Source organism: Myotis nattereri (genome assembly GCF_964212035.1).
Source record: "Myotis nattereri genome assembly, chromosome: 1".
Lineage (NCBI taxonomy): Eukaryota > Metazoa > Chordata > Mammalia > Chiroptera > Vespertilionidae > Myotis > Myotis nattereri.
The window spans coordinates 205381221-205407166 of NC_138075.1; the positions used below are offsets into that span (position 1 = coordinate 205381221).

Below are 25946 nucleotides of genomic sequence, written 5' to 3' on the forward strand. Positions count from 1 at the left end.
GAAGATGGCACTTCCATTCCTTTTAGGCTGGACCCCAGTCCTTGAATCCAAGGGGTAAATTGTTGAAACTCAGTCTAAAAGCCACATAAATCTAACCAAATATTTAGAAAATATTTAGAAAAGCTATTTTCCAAGCTCCTGAGGAAAGGAATGGAAGTAATAAAGAAGAGGCTGAGTGTCTAGGGAATGTCGAATAGAGTAAACTGAATATTTTGTGGCACCAAACTTTAAAATATTCATGTTGATAATTTTCACAGATTAGTGAGAAGCAGCCTATGAGAAGAGGAAGCAAGAGTCAAGGAAAAGGCACTGATTCCAAGATTACAAGAGCTGGTAGAGAAAGGTGTCAAGAGCAAGGCGATGGTATTGGGTTTGGGGCCCCTGATTCCAGCCTTCTGGAACATTCTTCCTTTTGAGGGATCCTGATGCAGGCTTAGCAGATGCCATGTTTTAAAAATTAGTCCCCTTACAAAGAAAGAACAGCTCTTCTTTTAAAGACTCTTGACCCAGCTCATGAACACACAGAAAGGACTCTCTCTACTATAACAGGAATCAGTGAATTTTTTCTTAAATGTTCATAATTTAAGACATATGTAGCCAAAGATATTACATAAATGAATGAGCATGGCAGTATTCCACTACACTTTTACTTATAGACATTGAAATTAAATTTTCATGTGTTTGAAATATTCTTCTTTTCATTTTTTTTTTTAACCACTTAAAGATGTAACAACCATTCTTAGCTTGCAGGCCATGAAAAAAAGATAATGTGTTGTTTTTGGCCTCCAGGCCATAGTTAGCTGACCCTGGCTGTTTATGAATGAGCATGCCTACTGCTCAATGTGAGCAAAACAGGCTGCCCCAGAAGACTCCAGTAGTGACCATTTTTGATTGAATAAGAGCAACTTTTAATTTCATGATACAACTGCATAAAGAAAAGCAGATCTTATGAGGATCACTTTGTCCCAAGCAACTCCTTTAGGACATTTCAAGGATCAAGCACTGTTTTGCATGGTTTCTAATAAGTTTGGAAATTAAGGTAAATATAAATATCCATGTTTATAAAAATTCAACTGAACTCATGAACTCTGCAGACAGTGCAGAGGAATGAAAGACATATATTCCTATATTCCTCTTCACTACCCCATCATCTCCCCTCTCCCCCCCCTCACCCCCCCCCCCCCCCCCCCCCGCCACACACACACAACACAGGCCATCTCTATCCTTAGGTAATTATACAACTTAACTGACAATGACTTTAGGATTGTACTTCTCATCTTCCTATCATGGAGGCAGAATGATAGAACACTCTAAGTTTTTGGAATCAGAGCATTAGCCTCCTATATAGAGACTTATAAAAGAAAAACAATTATATGTAGATGTTAAAAATAGCCTTATTCCTCAAAAGAAATGAATATAACTATGTCCCATGGAAGAGAGAAAATCTTTATAATTAATCATGTTTTTCTTTTTGCTGTGGCTGCCAGGAAACTCAGAATCAAGTTTGTTCTCTAATTATAAAAATTAAACAAGATATTTATCCTTTGATTATATTGATACTTTCCATGGTCAACACTATTGTTCCCCAATGATATGTTTAGTTTTCCTCAGGAACAGAATAAACCATGTTGGCAATACATTCATATCAAGATAAACCAAATGAAGCATTCTTTTAAATGTCTTTTTCAAGACTGTCTTCCATTTCCCCATATGTTTCTGTTCTTCATCTGGTTATTAGTTTTTTTGTTGCCATGGCATTTAATATTTATGCAAACAATAAAAATCAAAGTAACAATTTTTGCCTACTTCCTGTCCACTCTTAGTTAGGATTTCAGGCTGAGTGGTAAGTGATTGATTCCAACTTGATGCACCCAGAGGTGGTGAGATGGGATGGCCTTGGGCCGTTTACTCCATGTCACTTAGAAAGTAGACGACTTTTTTTTTACTGCCTAGGAGAGTAAAATGAGGTAAAGATATCAAATTATTTTTCCTTGTTTCAGTCAACAGGCATTGACTGAGCACCTACTATATGTTGGACATACTAGTACAATAAAAATTAACCAATTAGATTCTATATGACATTTTGTTCTTACCTCCCTATGAATAGGCAATAGATTTTAAACAGCAGAATGAAGAATAGAGGACAATAGTAATTAGAACTGCGTTGAGGATGTAGAGGTGAAGCCTGTTGTAATTTGGATACGTGGTGAAGTTTTATTAATTCAGATGGCATTATTTGGAATCTAAGACAAACCAATCAGGAGCTAGATTCAAGTGCAATATCTCACTAAATCAAAAGAATCTGTTTGTAAATAAATAATGTGTTGGTTACAAAGTGATTTGTACCTGACTTTTCGAGTAAATCTGGCCTCTAGATTCTGTGCTTAAAAAATGTATATACTTAAAAGATCTATTTTATGTGCTTAAAAAAATATAAAACAAAAGTATCCTTTTATTTTGTTTTGTTGTTAACCCTTACCCAAGGACATTGTTTCCATTAGAGAGAGTGGAAGGGAGGGAGGGAGAAGGGGAGGAAAAGAGAGAGAGAGAGAGAGAGAGAGAGAGAGAAGAGACACATCGATTGGTTGCCTGCTGCATGCACCCCGACCAGGGCCGGGGATCGAACCTGCAACCCAAGTATGTACCCTTGACCTTGACCAGGAATTGAACCTACAACCCTTCTGTGTGCAGACCAACCCTCTAACCACTGAGCATACTGGCCAGGGCCTAAAGTATCCTTCTTTTAAAAACTAGCATAACTTAGCTTTTCACTAATCACCCAGGTGCCTATTAGCGTAGTGAGGAATCTGCTCTGGCCATGGAATGCGGTGGTTAAGAGCCAGGCTTGAGATTGAAGCCCAGCTGTCACACACTAGCTGGGTTACTTTGGCCAAGTGTTTAATTTCCCTGTGCCTAGTTCCTTCATTTATAAAATGAGGGTATCATTATATCCTTCCTAGTGTAGTTATAGGAAGAAAAAAGAGAAAAATAAAGTGCCTGAGAATATTGAATAATAAAATGACTAAGGGCAAGGATGTGGCATTAGATTCCTGGATTCAAATTCCAGCTCGATCCATCATTCACCTTGAGCATCCACCTAACATCCCTTTGTCTCAGTTTCCTCATCTATAAAAGGAGGGTGCTAGTTGCTTCTACCTTGTTGGGTTACTGTGGGCAGTAAATAATACATGTAAAGTGCTTAGGATACAATGAGCACTAATGTTAACTTACCAGCACAATGTCTGGCATGTTGTAGGTACCATATAAGCAGGAGTTAATGTTAACAGAATGGGACAAACGGGAAGAAACAGGGACCATAAGCCTTCACAGGTAGAAAGGTCTTAGGACTCATTCTGCCCTATCTTTCATTTGACAGATGGGAAAGCTAAGGACTGAAGCAACAGTCCTGTCCAAAGACTCTCAGCTCAGGACAGAGCCTGAACAGCAACCCTTTGGAGCTCTAGTCCACTGTCCTTGGCCTGAAACCACACTGCACACTGAGTCTTCCTGCCTCCGGTGATGAGATTGTAATGGAAACCAGTTATTTCATCTCTGTTCTCCAAGGGAAAAAAACTGGTCGGGAATCTGGGGGGTAGAACAAAGTGAGAGCAGCCATTGGCAGAGAGACAAGATTAAATACTCTTCCTCGATATGGGATGTATCTGGAAGGCATCAGGATTTGATTTTTGGTGAAACAAGCCAAGGATGTATAGATGAAAAATATAACTATGGCTTTGGGGAATTGTATAATAAGAATGGCTTTGGGGAACTGTAGTCTGATCAGTTACACTTCTGGATAGGGCCTGTTGATGGAATCATTAATCATATGAACAAAAACAACCTGATTATTTGAATAAGAGAAAATTTACGAAGAGACTCATTTAGTAAGGCCTTTAGTGGCAGAAGGCAAAGAAGTTCTTTTGGATGAACTTCTCATTAAAATGTATTTTCAAAACTGAATTGAGTGATGGGGTGATCATTGCTATAAATACTTTAAAGGAAGAGACTATTCAGAGCATTTAGCTCAACACTGTTATTTACAACAAGGAAGAGAAACAGAAAGAGCAAGTGGCTTGCTCAAAGTGACTTGATTAGTTTAGAGCAGCGGTTCTCAACCTGGGGGTCATGACCCCTTTGGGGGTTGAATGACCCTTTCACAGGGGTCGCCTAAGACCATCGGAAAACATATATAATTACATATTATTTTTGTGATTAATCACTATGCTTTAATTATGTTCAATTTGTAACAATGAAATTGGGGGTCACCACAACATGAGGAACTGTATTAAAGGGTTGCAGCATTGGAAAGGTTGAGAACCACTGGTTTAGAGCATCATGGATAGGTTTATGGCTTAAAGCTGAAGCCTTAAAAAAGAGTAGAGGTAAACAGAAGCATAATGAATGAACATCACTGCAGAAGTCGCCACCACTGTTTGCTGAGAGCTTATCAGATGCCAGACAACACACTAAGTTGAACCATATACGCTAGTCCTCACACATGAGTGAGGTAGGGACTGTTATTATACCATTTTACAGTCGATGAAATAGAAGTTTCAGGAAGGATATGAGTGACATTACCACTTGCATCAGCACCATTACCATCGCCACCTTTTCCTGAGCCCGTACCATGCACCAAGTATACATAGAAGTTGCTTTACCTGCATTAGCTTATCTAGTTCTTCCAATAACATTTTTATGAGGTCAGTACTATAGTTAACCCTCATTTTACAGATGAGAAAGCTAAAGCATAAGGTTAAATAACTGGCCCAAGGTCACTTAGCTGGGAAGTGGCTAAGCCAGGAGATGAACCTGGGTCTCTGTCCTTAACATCTTCAAGAATAATAGGAAGGAAAAAGTGCAAAGAAAAATTCCACTTGCAAATCTTTGATTCTTCCAGTAGAAAAGACCCAAGATGATAGGGAGATATAAATACAGTGAAGGTCTTTTTATATATTTTATTTTTAGTTTTTAAATTGATGTTAGAGAGAGAGGAAAGGAGGGTGGGTGGGAGGGAGGAAGGGTGGGAGACAGGGAGGAAGGGAAGGAGAGAGAGAGAGAGAGAAAGAAAGAGAGAGAGAGAGGGGGGGGGGAGAGAGAGGGAGATCAATTGATTGCCTCCCATACACACCCTGAACCCACAATCTTGGTAGGTGCCCTGACCTGGAATTGAACCTGCAACCTTTCAGTGTATGGGACGACTGAGCCACAGGGGCCAAAGCTAGAGTGAAGATCTTAAGGAGTTCTTAAAAAATGGGTGGAGGGGAAACCCTTGGCATTTCTGTGGCTAACATGAAACAGTTGAACTACAGGAAGAATGAGGCTGACCCAGGAGAGCAATTTTTGCTCCAACTGTACTAAAGCTCACTACTACTTTAGTGCCATAATCTGTCACAGGAAAGGCAATACCTTCACTGCCTGGAATGCTGTGCTAAGTGGAACAGTAAATCAGGCAAGAAAAGAGTGTGCAGCAAGTGCCTAAAAGACTTAGGAGGGGTTTTTTTTTGTTTGTTTGTTGTTTGTTTTTTGGTGTTTTTTTTTTTTTTAAACCATTAAATAAGGAGGGTTAAAGTAAAAATGAAGAAAGTTGGGAAATAAAAACAATCAAAACATTGATTTGATTTTATAGGCAAACAAGTATAACAGAACAACATAAACCATGCCTCCCAGGGATTTTTATTTTTATTTAGAAAAACAGAGATGGGCGAGGTCTTCTTTTCTACTCTGCATAGAAGGCAGTCTTCTATGCACTGATAACAATCTATCCCCAAACATGTGCTTGGAAATCTACTGACAAAGTCTGGGAAATCTTGGTGAATGCCCAGCAAGAATCATTTCTTATTCTTTGTAAAGCACCCAGTTCATGGTTAATACTTCATGTTGGCAAATTTAACCAACATAACAGTTGAGCCATCTTAAACTATGGCCAAAGAGATCAATCACATAACTTGTATGCATACAAAGCATAACCAATGGGCACAGACAATAAGGAGGTGACAGCTTGGGCTGGGGGCAGGGGCAAGCTGGGAGAGGACAATGGGGGGAAAGTGGGACATATGTAATACTTTCAACAATAAAGAATTTTAAAAATACATAAATAAACAAAATATACTTATTTGCCATTTGAAGAAATTTAAATGCCAAATAAGTATGAAATGAAGTGGATATTCTTGATTGAATGCATTAGTTTTTATGTACTGCCAAAGTACATAAGCTCTGTGTTTATTTAACTTTTTGTGATGTCAAACCCGTGACTTTTTAAATGAATATTTTCTGTTCAACCATAAGAGACTATCACTCATTTATTAATTGACCATAAGAAACTATCGCCATTTCATGAAACACAGTGCTGCCCAACACCCCACCACTCAAAGTGCAAGGGTTTCTTTTCAGGAATATAAATGAGTAAAGGAGCTGTTGAATTAGTCTAGGGATGGAAAGTCAGAGCTATTAGTCAAGGTCAGTGTTGAGTTTAGAGCCAGATGACATGGGAGCTGCCCAATCACTCTTGCTACGACTTTCTTAGCAAAGCTCTTTGTTTTCCACTCCTGCCCCTCACTTTCCACAGTAACTTTCCCCTCACACTGACAAACAGGAAAAAAAGCACTCAAGTTCTTTCTTACATAATATGTTTATATTACTTTTTTGAGTGTGGGAGATCCAGAACTCAAAGAGCCTGATGCTTTTTATCAATTCCACTGAACGTCAAGGGCAGGAAATAAAAATATTTTTCTCTTCCGACTCAAATACAATACCCCTTTGTGAAGTTGCTAAGAAGCTAGAAATAGCAAATCTGGGAAAAATTTCAGGTGAGAGATATGCATCAAAATATTTCATTTTGCTAAAAATATCTCTAAGTTGGTTTCCACATTCCAACTCGCCTCACACTGCAATTCTGGATGATGAACAAGATCTGTTTCACCTTATGTTGGCAGAAACTCTGAAGTTATATGAGGGGGTAAAATAACCTGTCCTGTGACTATAATAAAAGTCCCCATAGGCATTTGCTAGTTCAGAGCAGCTGTTTGCAAGATGCAAACAAGAAAGACAGAAGAGGGAAAAGAGACCCATTCAAATCAGTGCGTATTTGTTACCTGGCAACTAGAGTTTGATCAAGGACCCAAGGGGTAATTTAGGCAAGTTGGAGAGTCCCACAAGGCTAACTTAACCCATGACAGCAAAGCTTGCAGAAACCTGACCAGCTGCCTCAGCACACAGACACCATCTCCCCTAGAAAGCATAGTCATCCTAATGGCAGTTGAGCTGATCTCGTATCCAGAGATGAACCTGGTGGCAATAGGAGATGTGTGTGGTCCAGGGTAGGCTCCAACGTGCCAGGCCCAAAGCAGTGGAGACACATGAGAAAAGCTAAAAAGAGAAGAGAGGCTTGGCCTTGGGGAACAGGGTGAGCGCAACGGAATAACTGGGTAAGCAGTTGGCACCCAGCAACACCTGGGCTCCCCTCTCCTCTGTGGGCTTCTCCCTGCCACCCCAGTCTCCTCGTCCCAGCTGCTCCCCTCATCAGGAGCACTAAGTTTCATTCAAGTCCTGCCAAGGAAAACTTTGCAAGGTTAAGAACACAAAAGGCTTCAGATATCTTGCTACTAAGGTTCCTTTTTTGTAAGTTTCAGTACACACACACACACACACACACACACACACACACACACACACAAGAAAATTCACTTTTAGTCAAAGGGTTCAAGAATGTTGACAGTCTTTGAAGGAGTCACTATGTTCTTAAACTCTTTCAACAGCTCTATTTGTTCTCAAAGGGGTCATAGGTTTATTTAATAGCAGTTTATCTTTCAGCTGGCCCATTTCAAGCCCAAGCATAACACAGAAGGCATCCAGCATAATCATGGGTTTGAGCTGAGGAGACTGGACGGGCACTAGTGGGGAGTCAGAGATACAAGACCAAGAGATCACTAAGTTATTTGCTGTAGGATAGCATGTCTATAGGTAAAAAGGTTGAATTCCAGATAAAAATATAGAAGTAAATATCTGGAGAGGGAATATTTCCACAGCAGTCCTGTCTACGTGTCCCCATTCGAAAAAAATAAATAAAAAAAGCACAATTAGGATCTGTGAAACCACAAGGCAAGTGACCATTCACTTAAGGCACAGCAACATCTTTCCAACAAGTGATAAAAACCTACCACAAAATAAACACATACCACATGCGTTCTATAAACACATGACACAGAAACGCCTTTGTTTTTTCATCAGAAACCTGGCCAAGATGTGAGGACCCCAGCGAGGAGCACTGCTCTGAGGCCCAGAGGCCTGCGGGGAACTGATTCCTGGACAAAAAAATTAAAGTGGTGACAATATTCCTTCATATGTTCTCCAATGAACCGTGCTCACAATGCAGACAGATGACCACAGGGAAACATTCAGTCCACTGGACAGTATGCTAGCCATGATGCCTGTGCTCAAAGAAAAAGAAAGCTTTAATTTGGGACAGAATGAACCAGAAGTATACTTTTCATAGATAGCAAACCTGGCCTGCTATCTTGCTTGAATAAACTTCACAAAAAAATTCAACTTTCTTAAATACAAGTTCTTTTAGGAACAAAACACTGTCTATTCAGTAGCTCAAAGATGTCCCTAGTACCACACTCAAACTTATTTCATATATTTCAGTTTTTATATTTAAATCTATAAACATAGGTTAAAATATTTCTATTAAAATACATACAAATATACCACGTGTATATTTGTAGTAAACACTTTAGCCGAGTTAGACATCCTGTGTCTTAAGGACAGCAGTTGCCTTAGGGACAATGCTGGATCCACCAACAAAATCAACAGCTGCATTTCTTAGACACAGTTCCATCACAAATCACAAATTTCTCTTCACAAATCACATATTTTATCTTCTGTTGAACCAACATATTAGTTGTCAAAAAACATGTCAATGGTACCAAAGGTAGGCCAGTTCATTAGTTCTTGAAAATCAACTGATCCCTTCACCATTATATTTGGTAGTCAGTTTTGCCAGCATCAAAAAGCGTTCATTGAAAAGCATTTTTAAAAAGATCAATTATTTAGCAATAATGTGAGGAATATTGTATCATCTTTGAGTGCTTATTTCCAGGAAGTTGGAGTTAATCCATGTAGGCACCTACAGTAAGTTCTCTCCCCCTGCAGTGATTAACGTAGTCCTCTGACTGAAGACAACACCTCGGTCAGGTTTGTCCACAGCATAATAGAATGCAAGCTACTGTGACGGGATGGATTTCTAGATACAACTGTGGCAATTGACACGCAATACAAATATTTGTTTTATGGAAATGGAAGAAGAGAGAAACAGGGAAAATAGGTCACCTTTATACATACACATATCCAAGAATTTCCTAAGCCTGCCCATAGTCCTAAAAGCAAAATGTAGCAGCAGCAGCCTAGATCAACATCAATACATTGGGAACATCTAAGGCTGGTTAGTTATTCTGGGAGTGAAGAAAAATTGAAACAGAAATGAGGAAGATGAAATGCGAGTCCACCAAAAAAGACTCCAAGCAGATTCAGGGCTCGGGTGAAAATCCCAGGATGCTAATCAGAGGAGAGGAAACTCGATGCAGTCAGAAGTCCACTCCAGCAAAGAGCGGCCCAGCAGAAGCCAGCAAACCCAGACCAATTCCTGGCCGCTGCTCAGACAATACTATGGCTGAGGTCAGGTTTTCCTATGTCACTCTTGGGATCAGTTCTAGGAAAGGCAAGGAAACCTCAGTGACTTTTCAAATTGTATCCTTTATGGTATTTACAGGGACCTGGCCAACAACAGTCAGGGGGCTGTTTACCAAAGTCATTCTCCAGCATCACCCACAGAAATCACTGCCAAAGCTGACATGGGAGTTAAACAGAAGGACCCGAGCACAGCCATGTAAAACATGCCCCAGTCATTCCGTAAGCTCCGTTTCTTCACAGATGGCTGCCGTGGAAGAAATGACTGCTTACAGAAAACAGAGCCCCAGGAATCCAATCCAACCACTGGGAGAAGAGTAGAATAAAAATGTATTAATTATTCCATCCCACAATTCACACGGGTGACTTCACAGGGTCTTGGCTAGAAGACATCTCAGGACAGAACTGCCACTCAGAAACAGATCTGGCACAGGTGAGGAATGGTGGGAAGGGCATGTACAGGTCACTGCTGAAGTTCTCCAAAGACAAAAAGGATTCACCAAATTAAAATATCAGCATGTTCTACAGACCAGCACAACTGATGAAGATCAGTAGCTCACATACATCCTTGTATTTTCAAGAGATGTGAGGTCTGGGCTCTGAAAAGGACCAAACAGAAGCCCACTTGCATGGCAGTACCAGGAGCTGAAAAGAGAGGAAGACTTCAAAAAAAAAAAAAAAAATCCAGCCTTCTTCAATCTACAGTCTCAGAGTTGGGCTTGGGAACTCTTAGTATCTAATGGCTCTTATGTCATACTAGTGACCCAGTGCACGGATTTGTGCACATTGAAAGGAAATTAATTAGAAGGTGGCAGGTGGGGTGGGGAGGGACTGGGCGAGAAGGGCTGGACACGCCCTGGAGCCAACCTCCTGTGGTCCCTCCCCAGCGTCTGTGGAATGAGCAGGGTCCCTCCAGCAGGTGGGGTCCCTTGGCCTGGCCTGAAGGGATCCGGCTGAAACCAGCTCTCTGACATCCCCCGAGGGGTCCTAGAGTGGGTGAGGGAACTCTGCAAAGTTTCTGTCATACAGGGTGTGGAACACAAATGCAAGTGTGCAGTAAACCAGATTTGTGGCCGACAGTGTCCCAGAAACAACATAACTCGTGGCCGAAGGTGGAGTCGTATGGCCCCATGAAGAATCGGGCTCCCCCCTCTTTGGTTTTGGGGTGCATCACCTGAGAACCACCGCTGCCAAGTCACTGCAGCTCGGCCGCTCCTGCGTTGAGTGTCTGCCCCCTGGTGATCAGTGCGCATCACAGTGGCCAGTCGGATGGTCGGCCACTTAGCATATTAGCCTTTTATGTATATAGATCATTATAACAACTGCTTTGGTTCTCTCATTCTCTTACTCCTTACCCATGCTCCTGTGTGTTTCAGAGGTTGATTATACTCACTCCTGCTTTGACTACCCCCTCCAGTTTCATGGGTCAATCCAATACCCATGTCTGCATATCTCTCACTGCCTTTATAGTGCTGTGGAGTTGTGTTCCACTCCACATACTCTCTCTCCCTACTTCCTCATCCCTCATCCACTCAGTCCATTAAAACTATGATCACGACTGTTTGTTTTAACACTAAATACACAGTGTGGAGTTTAGTGCCTGGCATGGAGTAGGAGCTCAATAACCATTTTTTGAGAGATTGGAAATAATCTCCACCCCACTAAATTCCATCTTATTCTTTTACTCTCAAATTATTTTCTGCACTGAACAAAGGAAGGGTTGTAAATCATCGGAATCATGAAACCTGAAAGACAGGGTCAAATCTCAAAAATCCCAAATTCATCCCAATAACCAATCCTCCCTTCCTCTCTCCCCTCCTCTACTACCTTGCTCCTCTTCCTCCTTTTCCTCCTCTTCATCTCTTGAACCACATTACTGGGAAAATTCCAGGCTCTTTACCTATAATAACTAATTTACTCTCCATGAAAACTATATAAGGTAGTTACTATATTATTCCCACTTTACAGATGAGGAAATAGAAGCCTCAAATGATTGGGTAACTTTCCAAAGAGCACCCCGCTAAGAAGTTGCAAATCCAGGATTTGAACCCCGGCCACGTGACTCCACAATGCCAGCTCCTAACCGCCCCCAGTACACTTCCTCCTGCAGAATAACGCTTAAAATGATTAACGGGGAACTATGAGAAACGGTATCCTGCCAAAATATTTACCAAGTGCTTATTATACAGTAGATGCCATGAACACTGCTCTTATATATTTAACATTCCTGTTGCTTTCCTAGTTGCTATTGCTGTATCTACCAAACAGTAAGCATGCTGAATCTGTTAGACAAGGAAATTCAGTAAAAATGGTACTCCTCTTTATCTCTATCTTTTAAATTTCCTTATAGAAATCAATCACCACTCCTTTCAGCATTCCATGGGACTCTAGCAAGAAAGAGGTGGTGGGAATATGCAGCAGCCTGGACTGGCATAGAGAGACCCCAGTGGAACCAGGGAAATGGATGAAATGGTGTCTGGAAGTCCCTCTCTGCTCTACTGTTAGATGGAGAAGGTGCACTGGCGACTTCTCTGTGCCTTGCTTAACAGTCGAAAAGGCCAGCCATAGGGAGAGTGGTTAGTGTTTGCTCTTTCTTCCCACCCTTGTACTAGTAAAGATCTTGAGCTCTGGTCACCATTCACCCTCTATACACCTCACACTCTGTCAGGAGAGCACAATGGCACACACCCCCAGGCAGAATTCCTGAGTAAAAGGCAGGCGGCTGAAGGGTGCAGCCTCTGATTTGACCTTCACTTTGCGCAGAACCCACCCGTGCAGAACAGCCCCCTTCTCTGGGGGCTGCGGAGTCAGCCACGCTGGGGACAACCTGGAGGGAGGTTTCAGATGCCTGAGACACCATGGTTTATGCAGCACCATGAAGGAAATAGCAATCGCTCAGTGAGGGAATAAAAACGAGGAGTTGGCTGAATAAAGGTGATAAAAATAGATTTTCCGACTCTAGGAAGATGAATCATTTTGCCATGGGGATTTGCGAGGCTCTGTTTCAGCTTGGTGTTCAGCCTCATAAATTTGACTCAGGAAAATTTCCTTCCCCTCGATCACCAGCGTCGAGAAGCCTTTAGCATTTGGACAGGTCTGACAGGGTTTTATTACAGAATTGCCCAGAAATAACCTCCATGCCCTCCCCAGCCTGCAGTAAATACTGACTCTGAAGGACAAGGTGAGGCAAGCTACGCGGGGAGTGCAGCCCTTGAACCCAGATTCACGGCCTCCCCCAGTTTTCTTCCTCAATTCTTTGCCTCCTCATTTTAAGAAATTAGGATTTTTTATTTGTTTTTTTTTTTTTTTTTTTTTTTTAGAAAGCACAGGAGGCGGTGGAAACAAAAGCAGACGGAGGGGGGCTCGGGTGGAACTGTACCTGAGATGCATGCAGGCACGTTTCCCCGTGATGCGTGAACTGCTGAGGAGCAGAGGACTGTGGGAATAATTCACAGCCTTCTTGAAAATCCTCTTTCTTTCGACAAGCCAATGTGTCTGTGTGGCTTCCATGACAGCCCCCCCCCCGCCCCCCCCCCCCCCCCCCCGCCCAATAACACAATGCTTTCCTTCAAGAATAAAAAAAAGAATAATAAAAGCAGCAGGTAGTAGCCATATCAGGGGACAAGGTGAAAGCCATAGAAAAACAATTTCAAGATGGTTTTAGCCATACCATGGGTGTATAAAAAGTAACTTTTCGTTGTAATCAGGTGTTAAAATCTAAATCACTTCCTTCCCGAATGGACACCTATAAACATGTATTTTTTCGTGATGGATGTGACTTACCCCCGCACGTCCTCAGAGTCCACATTCAACGCCAGCGCCCCCACACCGGCAGCCAGTGGGGTGGGGCATCTCTCCTGGTGAGCTCCCAGAGGCAGCCCCACAGCCGCTGGGACCTTCCCTTAGCAAAGCAGTCCTCAGCGCAGCAGCAGCAACGGCTGCTCTGCCCAGGAGCCGGCTGCAGCAGCCAGAAGTGCTAAAGTGCTGATGCAGTGGAAGGAAACGGGCTGGAAGAGGGTGTGATTGCCACACCTATTGGGGAGGGAGGCGGAGAGTTCTGCTCCCTCTGAGGAGGGGGAAAGAATCCCCAAGAGGGAGAGATGACCCAGAGCAACTCTGCAGGAGAGATTTGTGCCAGCTGCTGGCGTGTGGTAGGCACCCAATACCACTGGGAAATCTGGGTCTGGAATAGGCCCCCAGGAGGACCTGAGGGACAAGAGTTCAAGCCCCACCTCTGGAACAAAGTTGCTGCAGGACCCCAGGCAAGTTACTGCCTTCTGGGGCTCAAGTTTCCTCCTTTGTAAAACGATGAATCTCTAAATAGCTTCTAGTTCTGAAATTCTAAAGCCATCATAATAATCATGAACAAATAAATAGTGAGAGTAGCTACAATTGGTGGGAAACATACTATGTACTGTCCACTATATTAGGCATTTTACATATAGTATCTCATTTAATCCACCCTACTGAGATGAGGTTTATCCTGTTTTATAGATGAGGATACTGGTGAACTACCTCCATGAATCCTCATGAAATTAAAGGATCGTCATACCAAATTCAGTGTTCTGAATTAAAGTGGAGGCATTTCCTCTTTGTGCCTGAAATTGAGATGACATCTGAGAATGAAATCTCAGCACGGTGGGGTGATTAATGTGTTTACAATCCTCCGCCAGTTTAATTCTGAGGCCCTAGTATTTATGGTTATGACCGTTCATGCTACTGCAAAACCCATTTCCCACCTGTTGTTTTTTTATTAAACCTCCCTAAAGGACATGAAATATTTCTTTGTGCAGATTCTAAAAATGGGGATCCTGAAATATGTGTGCAGAAACCTCGTGGCCGGATTTACCGTTTGGAATTTCCAAAAACTATAAAACACAGTGTTTACAACCAATTCATCATTCATAAAAGTTCATTAGATTGATATGCCTCAGGACTCACTGGCATCCTGCCATTTATTGATACCAATACATCAACTGGTAGGCTGACATTTAATATTTATTAATAACCGCTGTTTCTTTGCCTAGTTTATAGTTCCCTTGCATTATGGCTCTATTTTGTCTTTATCTTTAATCATTCTATTTTTAAGTAATTTCTTTAATTTCAGAATAGTTTTTAGATTTACAGAAAAAACTGCAGATAATGCAGGGAGTTCTAGTATAACTCCCACCCTGCATTTTACATTACTGTGGTACATTTATCACAATGAATGAACAAGCACTGGTATGCCACTATTAACTAAATTCCGTGTTTCATTGGGATTTCATTCATTTCTCCCTAATGCACTTTTTCTGTTCCAAGATCCCTTCCAGGATATGGCATTATATGGACTTCCCTTGTTTCTCAGACTTTCCTTGGTTTTTATGACCTCGATGGTTTTTGGGAGCACTGCTCGGGTATTTTGTATCATAATTTGGATTTTTCTGATTATTTTCCACCCGGTTAGACCAGCATTCTGGGTTTTGGAGAGAAAGACCACTAAGGTGAAGTACTATTCCCATAACATTATATCAATAATCCTTTAACACACACACACACACACACACACACGTGAAAATTATTTACGTAAAATCAAAACTTTAAACTGAATAAATTTAAATTTTATAAAAGATAAATTAAATGCCAAACAATTTACTCAGGAAATACAGTATTTTATATTGTGGAGAGAATGAGAGAGCAAAACTAATATTTGCACCTATTGAGATGAGGGGAGACCTAAATTCTAGCAGGAAGCCACTTAATTACTGGAGAGCAGGAGAGGTGTTTAGCAAGTGCTTTTGAAATGCTTGCCAAGACAAATATCCTAGAGCAACCATCTCAGATTATGGCACATTTTAAGGGAAGTGCTGCTTCATCCTGGTCTTACCCATTCATAAAATGCTTTCTGGTATTAGAGGAAAATTGTTCCCATTGCCAAACAAGAGAATTCTTACAACCTTGGGCTTGGAGCACATGCTAAAAATCAGTTCCACAGAAATGTCTTCTTTAGGTGACCATGAAAAAGAAAGACGTAAGACTCAGAGTGAAATATGTATTTCCTGCTATTATGTATATTTTCCCTCACAGTTCCTAATTGAAGGGCTGTTCCCAAGGGGAAAAAGCGAGGAACTGATGTAATGTCACAAACTCTGTTGAATGTTGTTCAATGAAAGATAAGGGAGAACAAGTCATTTCTTTCTTCAAAGAATGTTTCTCCTTCCCTGAGACAGGAAGGAACAAAAGCTAGAAAAAAAAAGTTTTACAGCACTGCTATATATAACCTCCCACCTCTGCAGAGACGCAAAATAATTATGGAAACAAGCTTGGAAAAATAATTTGTGGTTCATGAAGAGGATATTAGCCTTCAGCTAGCAGGTCTAGGCATTCATAACACATGTGAAAAAGAGTTTAAGTGCTTGGCTGGCTTACCCAGTGAATTGTGTCTCCCCCACCCCTGCTCCCCACAACTAATATGTTGAAGTCAGAACCCCCAGTGACTCAGAAATGTGACTGTATTGAAGAAAGGGTCTTTACAGAGGTCATTTTGTTAAATGGGGTCATTAGCGTGGGCCCTAACCCAATATGATTGGTGTCCTTCTAAGAAGAGGAGATTACCACACAGACACACACAGAGGGCAGACACAGGAGGAGATGGCCATCGGCAAGCCAAGGAGAGAGGCCGCAAAGAAAGCAACCTTGCCTACACCTTGGTGTCAGACGTCTAGCCTCCAGAATGGGAAGAAAATAAATTTCTGTTGCTTAAACCACGCAATCCTTAATACTTTCTCATGGCAGCCCTAGCAAACTAATGCACTTCCCTAGTACTGACAGGGAAGTATCAGGAATATAAAGAAAGGCTAGAGGATATGAGATTAGTTGAATATTATATCTCAATGAATTGTCATTATATAAAGATCTTTCTAAGTCCTTATCTGTCATGATTTTCACGTTTAAGTGGTCTCAAGCTCCTTTGTCACCCTTCCATTCCCATCACCCACCACCCCATCTCTGCCAAGGTAGATCGAACACTCCAAAGATAACCTCTTTAAATTGGGAGGTGGAGCTTCAAAGATTGTGGTTATAGAAAAAGAAATAATGTGTCCTCGTTTTTACTTAAGAATAGGAATTTAACTTCAAGATAATCCACGCATTAACTTACTGCAATTTTTATAACATTTTCCCTGAGTTCCAAACCAACATTTCCATTGTCTGCCGGACATCTGTACATGAATATCTCTTAAATATATCCAAAAGAGAATTCATCTTTTCTCTTGGAATCCATTTCTCATCCCCTGCTCCCATGATTCCTATTAATGGCATCACTATCCTCCCAAGTTGTTCAAGTCTAAAATGTAGGTGTCATCTTCCTAAGATGATCATATTTCATTAATTTTACAACGCATGCTTTTTTTTTACCTCTGAAATCAAAATGTATCTTTCCATTGCTGATGTCATAACTTAATTGACAGCTTTATTTTTCATTAGTTATACTTCAAAAAATGGTGTCTCTAATTGATGGCATATTATATTCAGTGAAAAAGATAGAGTCATAAATCCTGTCTCCTCATCTCTATTTCCACAGCTTGTACCAAGGTTTAAGTGTTCATCATCTCTTATTTGGACTATTTGCTTGCTAATTGACATTTGCTGGTCCCTTCCCACAATCTGCTTTCCATATGGCCACCAGAGTTATCGGAAACACAAGATTGCTTTGTTTTCAGTGGCTCTTACTGCAGACAAAATGAGTCCAAATGCCCCCAGATGGCATTTCTGGTCTCAACCTTTAAGTCCTGCTCCACTTTCCAGAGCAGGGGTCCTCAAACTACGGCCCGTGGGCCACATGCAAATACAAATATTGTATTTGTTCCCGTTTTGTTTGTTTTTTTACTTCAAAATAAGATATGTGCAGTGTGCATAGGAATTTGTTCATAGTTTTTTTTTAAACTATAGTCTGGCCTTCCAATGGTCTGAGGGACAGTAAACTGGACCCCTGTTTAAAAAGTTTGAGGACCCCTGTTCCAGAGCATTGATTTCTCTCAGGGACTCGGGGGCTCCTGCTGCAGCCGTATGCAAATAATAGCCACTACCAGACCGGCCCCAGGTTCTGGTGGCTCAGAGCCGTTCCAATTCCATCCCTTGAGGCTAGAATATCCTTCCCCCAACTCCAGTGGTCTTCACCACTTCTGCCAAAGTTTTAATCTCATAGAAATCTCTTCCTTGTGTATTATATTTCATTAACATTTCATAGTCTGACATTATTAGACCTTATATATACATTTGTCTCCTAGAAGTGATCCCAGAAAGGCAGGAATTGTGTCTTGAGTCATAAATAGATTGTCACTTGGAAAGTAAGAGGGACAGATGGTCTCTTTTTGGTGCATATGTGCAGAAGACAATGGGAAACAGACATTTGTTTCAGGCAAGATAGGTGGTCCAAGGAAAACTGTGCTATCTTAAAAGTCCTATGACTATAAGGGACACATTTTCAGAATAAGAAATCTATGCCCCGATTTCTCCAAAGATTAACATAACCATTTCATTCACTGTGGTAGGCAGCTTCTGCATAGCTTTCAGTGATCCCTTCCTCCTGTTCAGGTCTGTGTGTAATCTCTACCCCTTGAGTGTGGGCTGGATCTAGTGATTTGCTTTTAGTTAATAGAATAGGCAGAAGTGATGAAATCAGCTTATAAAGAACGGTGACTTCAACCATGTTTGTTCTCTCTCTCTGGTTCGGGCTTGCTCACTCTGATAAAGCAAGCTGCATGCCGCGAGCTGGTGTGTGTGAACAGGCCCACAGGGCAAGGACCTGAAGGTGACTTTGGCCAACATCCTGCAAGGAACTGAATCCTGCCACTACCCACATGAGTGAACTCAAAAAATGAGTGAACTTGATCCTTTCCGAATCAAGTCTTGAAGTGACACTGGCCAGTGCCTTGATTTGCAGCCTTGTGAGAGACTCTGAGACAGGGACCCAGCTAAGTCATGCCCAGATTCTCAACCCACAGGAACTATGAGATAATCAGTGTTGTTTTAAGCCACTCAGTTTTGGGGTAATTTGTTATAGAACAATCACTGGCTAAATAAGAAAATCAGAAGGCTGCTTATAAACACAGGAGGTATGGGAAGGACAAAAATCTCTAATTGAGTCTCCCCAAGTACTCAAAATGCTGTACCAGGTGAATAATTTACTGGTCTGACACAAGCATCTCAGTGAATATCCCAAGCCAGACTGCTACAGTGGGCATCGGATGCCCCTTCACCCTGCCCAACTCTCCGGAGAATGGCTCTCACCAACTGACACACTTTTACCTTTGTATTCATTGTGTGGCCAAGATATAATGACCATAATGGTTTCAGTCCTAAATGAACTACAATCCTGGTTCCTAAGAGTGATATATGCATAAGCAAATCCCAATCCTGCCCCTTATTTTTGGAAAGCTGTGTCCTGAGAGACAGTAAAGGCATAGCAAAAACTACATCATGGGGCATCTGTAAAGATAGGAAGAATAATCTAGTACTGCACCTGGCATATAGTAGGAATTTAATATATCATGGTCATCATTATGGTAGCTTAGTGGTGGCAACACCTCTGCCTCCCTCCTGGCTTCAAACAATAACTTTAACCGGAAGAGAAACAGAGGCAGAGAACAGAACTTTGGACCCGCTTCTTCTGAGAGAGCCTAGAAGATAAACTGTTGAAGGAAAGGTAAATGCTCTAGAAATTTTAAAGGAAGTTGTAGAATATTAACCTAAAGTATAAGACAGTGATAAGGATGTGCTCCAATCTCCTGTTAGGATTTGCATGAAACCACTTCTCAGCAGGTAGACTCCCCAAACACCGGGACTCAAATGTACTGCGTTGTCTCTCCCTAGAAGGATAAAGTTTGGGTAAAGGCTTTTCACTCCCGCTACTCAATTTTCAACAGCTTCCTATGTTTACCTTGTTTCCAAACAATCTATTTTATCTTTTCATAATGTGGAAATCTCTGCCTTTTCATCATTTCCCCTCCTCTGAGCTCCCTCAAACAAGGAGGCATCAGCTGTGCTGGGATCAGTCTCATAAAATAAAGCAGATGGCTTTCGAAAGCTTCCTCAAAGTCTGCAGAGTTTATAACAACTTACATTTTTTTTAATCCATTTCAGGAAGCCCGTCTCTAAAACGATTTGAAATCTTATCTTTTGATTAAAGAAAAATACATCCCTTTTCTAAAGAAGTTCTTGAGTGGGTTAGAGTAACTAAGTCGTAGGATAATTCTACCAGATACATTCCTGCTTTATCCTGCTGAACCTCAGCTAGAGTCAAATTTCCAGCATCCATCAGGAGAGGGGAGGCCTTCACAGAGCTCGCAAAGACATTTGGAAGGTATTGGCCAAAAGGAAGAAAAAAAGTGATGGACTAAAAAGTGAGTCTGTTTCCCCTTCTTTCTCACACATGTTCTATTGTCAACTGGGAGCACTTGGGAGCAACACAACCAAGGACAAGGGTGGCTGGGGCTTTGGAGCCATCTCAGCTTTTACGATTTCTGCAATCTTGGACAAATAGTTTCTGTTTACGGACCCACATGTCCTCATCTGTAAAATGAATACATGTAAGATGCCATTCTAGTTGTAAAATTCATGGATTCACATGCAAGATCAAGCAAAAATTAATGAGAGCCCTAGGAAGGTTCAGTCCCCATGACAGAATCCCCAAATATCATCTATTTCCAAGTAGACTTTACACGTGTGCACACACAAACACACTCGCGCACACATGTACAGAAAATGGCTGTTACAATTAAAATCTGGGCAAAAGAAAGCTTAATTTCAAAATTCCTATTGTAAGGAAGGATTTCAGACATTTGTGTTTCTTGCACAAAGTCTAACGTTTCTGGAATGAAACAGAATGTAGCATGATCTCTGATGACCATTAAATAGAGTTTCAGGATGTGGCTGATGGTGCAATACTAAGGAACTGGCAGACTAAAGGGCAGCGTTCTTTAGAGTCTTTGGTATGCCAAAACCTAAATTTGAGGTCTTTCTCTCTGGCAATAGCTAAGAGTATCACTAACACCTAAAGAAGAATGTGAGCATCTGCAGGCAGTCACCGCGCGGCTTCATATGTCAGCAATCGTTACAGAAGAAACACAGACCCGGATCCAGGGTCTTTGCATTCTTGCCAGGAAATGATTTTCAACTACTTTGTTTTAACACCTTCACCCCTGAATTCTTTGTAACCACAGCTCAACTCAGGGGCTAAAATACACCTATTCATGCCTTTGTAAAACCTACACGTGTTTATAATTTGGGATTTCTATGTGAAAACACACTTTTCTATTTATCTTCAAGTCTGGCAGCTGGGGCATCTTAATGGCTTCTTCTCAACACCAGGCCATTAGGACACACAGGCATGGGTTCTGGGCATGGAAAACCCTCTGGTGACGCTCCTTAGATGGCCATGGCCCCTGCTACTGAGGACCCTTGATCAATAGATGATCAGTGGCCTGTCAACCCCCTGACAAAGTAGAAACCAACCTGGGAGTGTGCAGATGCTCATAAAACTCTGTTTGCACTCCTCTGACAGTCACAAATACAGGAGGTGAAAATGTCATGTGAAGAACACACTCCCATAAAAGGCCACATCTCTCGGATCCTAAGATGGTCTCTGCTACCTTCAAACGTACTATTTATTTGAAGTTCCCCCGACCCATCACAAAAATAAGAGCAGTAATGTCTTTTACCACCTTTTAAAAAACGTATGGATTGATTTTAGAGAGAGAAAGGAAGAGAAAGAGAAAAAAACATTGATTTGTTGTCCCACTTATTTATGCATTCATTGGTTGCTTCTTGTATGAACCCTGTCCAGGGGTTGAACCTACAACCTTGGTGTATCGGGGCAACTTTCTAACCCAGCCGTGGGCAAACTACGGCCCGCTTGAAATGAATAAAACTAAAAAAAAAAAAAGACCGTACCCTTTTATGTAATAATGTTTACTTTGAATTTATATTAGTTCACACAAACACTCCATCCATGCTTTTGTTCCAGCCCTCCGGTCCAGTTTAAGAACCCATTGTGGCCCTCGAGTCAAAAAGTTTGCCCATCCTGCTCTAACCCATGGAGCTACCCAGCCAGGGCTTAGAGAATTAAGGTCTTTTAATTCCCAACTTTTTATATTATAAACTTTCAAGCCTACCAAAAAGTTGCAAGATTAGTACCAGGACAACTGTATACCTTTTATTGAGATCTGACATTCTACTACATTCCCCTCCTCTCACCCTCCCTTCCTTTTCCCTCTCTCTCTGTCCATGTGTATGTGTATATAAAATTATACAGTATATGCAGACTTCTTTTTGCTGAACAATTTGAAGATTAGTTGGACATATTGTGACACTTTACCTCTAAATTCTCCAGCTTGTGTTCCTCCCAACATCAAGAGTATTCCCCCTGAATACACAACTGTTTCTAACAAGATAGTTATCACATGAAGGAAATTCAACACTGAGTGAATACTATTATTTAATATTCAATCCACACTCAAATTTCCCCCAACTGTCCCAATACTGTCTATTATAGTTGTTCTTTCTCAATCAAGGCTCACATATGGCACTTGGTTGTCATATCTCCTTATCTCCTTAGTCATCATTCATTTGACACAGTTTTCCAGATTTTTGGGGACAGGGAGGAATCTTTAAAGATACTAATAGTGTTAAAGAGCATAGGCCAGCTGTTTTGTGATATGCCCCTCAATTTAGACCTGTGTGATTGTTTCCTGAGAATTGGATTTAGGTGAAATATTTTCACAGACATTCTATCAAGGTGATGCTGTGACCTCTTAGTGCACTTTACATCATTTGTACCCATTAAGGGTACTGACAAGTTTGATCAAGCTAAATTTACTGCTTAAAACTATGATGTCTTAAAATAAACACTAAACCATTCACACACCTTTATTTCAAACTGTTAAAATAGTTATTCAAAATCTTACTCCTTGATAGCATATGCAACACAGCCATCTTTTTTCTCTCTAATACATTAAGTCATTTTCTCCTAAACCCAGAAAGGCTATCTCTATTCTATAATAAAAGATCATATGGACCTTAAACACTAAAGACTTCACTAAGAAGGTGGTTTTGCATTGAGTTTTGATAAATAAATAAGATTTTGTCAAGAAGAACAGGGGGAAGTATTATATTCATGAGAACTATCATCATACATGAGAGTGAATAATGTTTGAGTAGCTGTGAGTTGACTATAATAAACCAGGTAAAAAAAAATGAGAAAGGATTTCTCTAGGCTTTGTCTAATACCCAAGGAAATGTGACCAGCAGACAGGCTGGAGAAAGCTGCCCAAATCTCTGATAGCTGAACTAGGGCAACTGCATGTCTATGGAGCCTTCACTGATATAGGGAAATGGGGGACAGGAGTGGTCATTTAAGTTTAATTTGAATATGTTAAGTTTGAGATGCTGGTAAGTCATTCAGATAGTACTATCCTATAAGCAGAACAAGGCGTCTGGAATTCAGAGAAAACTTAGTGAGAAATAATGATTTGGGTCAATGCTATGAAGAGTTGAAGTCATGAATACAGAACATGAGTGTAGAAAGGGAACAGAGAATGGTTTGAAGAAAGAACTCTAGAAGAACATTAACAGAATGGGATATGGGAGGAGAAGGGTGGAAAGTCTTGCCAGAACCCCAACTAGTACATTGGTTTTTGGAAATGTTGAGCTGAAGGTAATTGGAAGAGAGGAAAAGAGTTTGACCAGATTTGTAGATTCAGGATATTAGTAAGTGGGCACTAATTATACTTAGGTAAGGATTCTTTAGACTCATTATGTGTGTTTTTGTTAACAACAATGATACCACTGTAATTAACCCAGTTATGAGTAACTGGAAAGGAGCAAAGGGAAGGCCAAATATTATGGGCATGCCATTTATGTAGCTTTGGCAGGAAGCCACAACTTAACACTCCCCAGGAAGCCACTGGTCTATTCCACACAGATCACTGGGGAAAGGGACTAGACAATAGACACATGCCCAGTAAAGTCTGGGTGACATAGGGAAGGAACGTCATTGGCCAGAGTAAGAGTGGCCTCTGCAAGTGTGGGAAGATTTGGGGTACTTAATCTCTTAAACAAGGGAGTTCATTCTCTTGTGCTCTTGCCCACTTTTGCTCTTGCTTACTCATGTTTGACTCCTGGCTTGTGGGGCTCTCACACTCCTGCACTTTCCCACATAGCCCACAGCCATGTGGCCCTCACACACAATAGAAAAATGGATCACGACTAGCCTAATGCTAAACCGGACCCAATTCCACCATGGAAAGGAAACTATGGATGTTGACTTTGCTTCTAGCTCTGCTGAATCCCCAGCTACACCTCTTCCAAGACTGGACTGAGGGAAATGGGAAATGCTTATTCCAGCGGTACCCCAAGAGCCCCACTCCCACTAACAATGGAGAAAGACCATCCAAGCATTTCTCCAATAACAGCACCTGTAACTTTCATTTTTAAAAAACCTATATTTTTTTATAGTATCCTTTATAATAAACTGGAAAACAAGTAAATGTTTCACTGTGAGCCACTTTGAGTGGGTCACAGGAACTTTGAGTTATAGTTAGCTGCTCAGAAGCATAGGTGACAACCTAGCCTGGTAATTGGCATTTGAAGTGAGGGTAGTCTGTGGGACTGAGCCCTTAATGGGTACGATCTGATACTATCTCCAAAAGCAAAATATTTCCTGTTGCACACATCAAACAAGCCAGTACAATCGGCTGCTAAAGTATTTGATAGAAATGGTGTGCCTGCACATAAGGCGCGTAAGGGAAATGAATGCAACGTGATTACAGTAATCAGTCATTAGCAAATGTTGTAGTTTGTTATTATTAATTATGTATAACAGGATATTGTAAAAATTAAGTTATAAAATTTTTATTAAAACATGTCTTCCATACCGTTATATTGGTTGGGCCGCAAACATATTAGTTGCAGGCAGCGAGTTTGACAGGCTTGCTCTAATCCTCTGTTTGGTTTCCCTGGCAACCAGCCCCCAGCCTTGGGGGATGGTGGGTTTTCTAAGTCACCACGTGAACATAAACTCCGGTGTGGTTGAATGGGGCTTGCTATGAATAAAATGACACACCTTCAATCTTTATGAAACTGAAGCCAAAAAAAACCAACAAATACTATCAGAAGGTGCTCTCATTACTCCTATTGCTTAGGAAATCCAAGGGTTTAAGAGCTCTGTACCAGAAGTGGACAAAGATAAACTATATATTTCTTATTATAAATCATGACATCATAATACCAAATTGGTAAAGAAAATATAAGTGATGAAAAATGAAAGTGAGTGGGGACGTGTTAGTTGGAAAAGGGCAAGGAAAAGGAAAAATGATGGAAGGAAAGTGGAAAGGAAATTCAAATGAAGAAAAGGAGAAATAAAAGTCAAGGATATAAAGGGAGGAAAGCAACTGAGGTCCCCCTTTTTATCTTTAATCAAATTGCCTGCTTGCTCCAAAGTAGAGGCAATTTGCAAAAACATTTGATCTATAATAAGAAATGATATAAAGGTCAATGCACATGTCCCATACCCTCAGTTTTACTAAAATTATGTATGATTCATATTTTAAATTAAGGGTTAAAACCCTTTTCTCTTTAGCTTCTGGTCTCAGAGTGGCCTGCTTCTGTTCACATGGATTTTACCAGGGCCCTTTTCTTGACTTCGTCCTGCAAGTTGTGATCCTATAACATTAAACCCCAGAGCTCCAAGGTCAGGAGATGCCAAGGTCTGAGGCCAGACATAAACTTGTCAGTATCATTAATACTATGGCCTTAATGTTTGAAAGAGATGGAGTTAATAAAAAATGTTAAAATTACATATTACTTATTAAATATGCAATATATGATATCCATATACAGATTGATTATTCATAAAATTTTCAAATTCACCCCTTCTAAATCTATCCATCTACCTATTAACTTACTTGGTTACATGATTCTGATGAACAAAATTGGCAGGATTTTTAATGACTAATCATTAACTTACTACCAACCAGTACAGGAAATAAAATGCATTTACAGAAATAGCAATTCTTACTATTTTTTAAAAAATCCATTCCATTCAACTTTCTAAAACCATGTCCTTATTACCATGGCCCTCCCAATTCTCAAACACAATTTAAAAAAAAACATATATTTTTAATTAGTCATCATGATGTGGCTATAAAACTTTTAAACAACAATCAGCAAGGTCTATGTAGGAGCCTGCCTAAATTCTTGACATTTTTCTAATTGTTTTCTGCAAA

General features: G+C 40.8%; 1 protein-coding gene across 6 annotated transcripts in view; it reads right to left on the bottom strand.

Moving 5' to 3' along the window:
* The window catches only part of LIMCH1 (LIM and calponin homology domains 1), a 320193-nt gene that overhangs the window by 146510 nt on the left and 147737 nt on the right, over positions 1–25946 (bottom strand). The gene's annotated exons all lie outside the window — the stretch shown is intronic.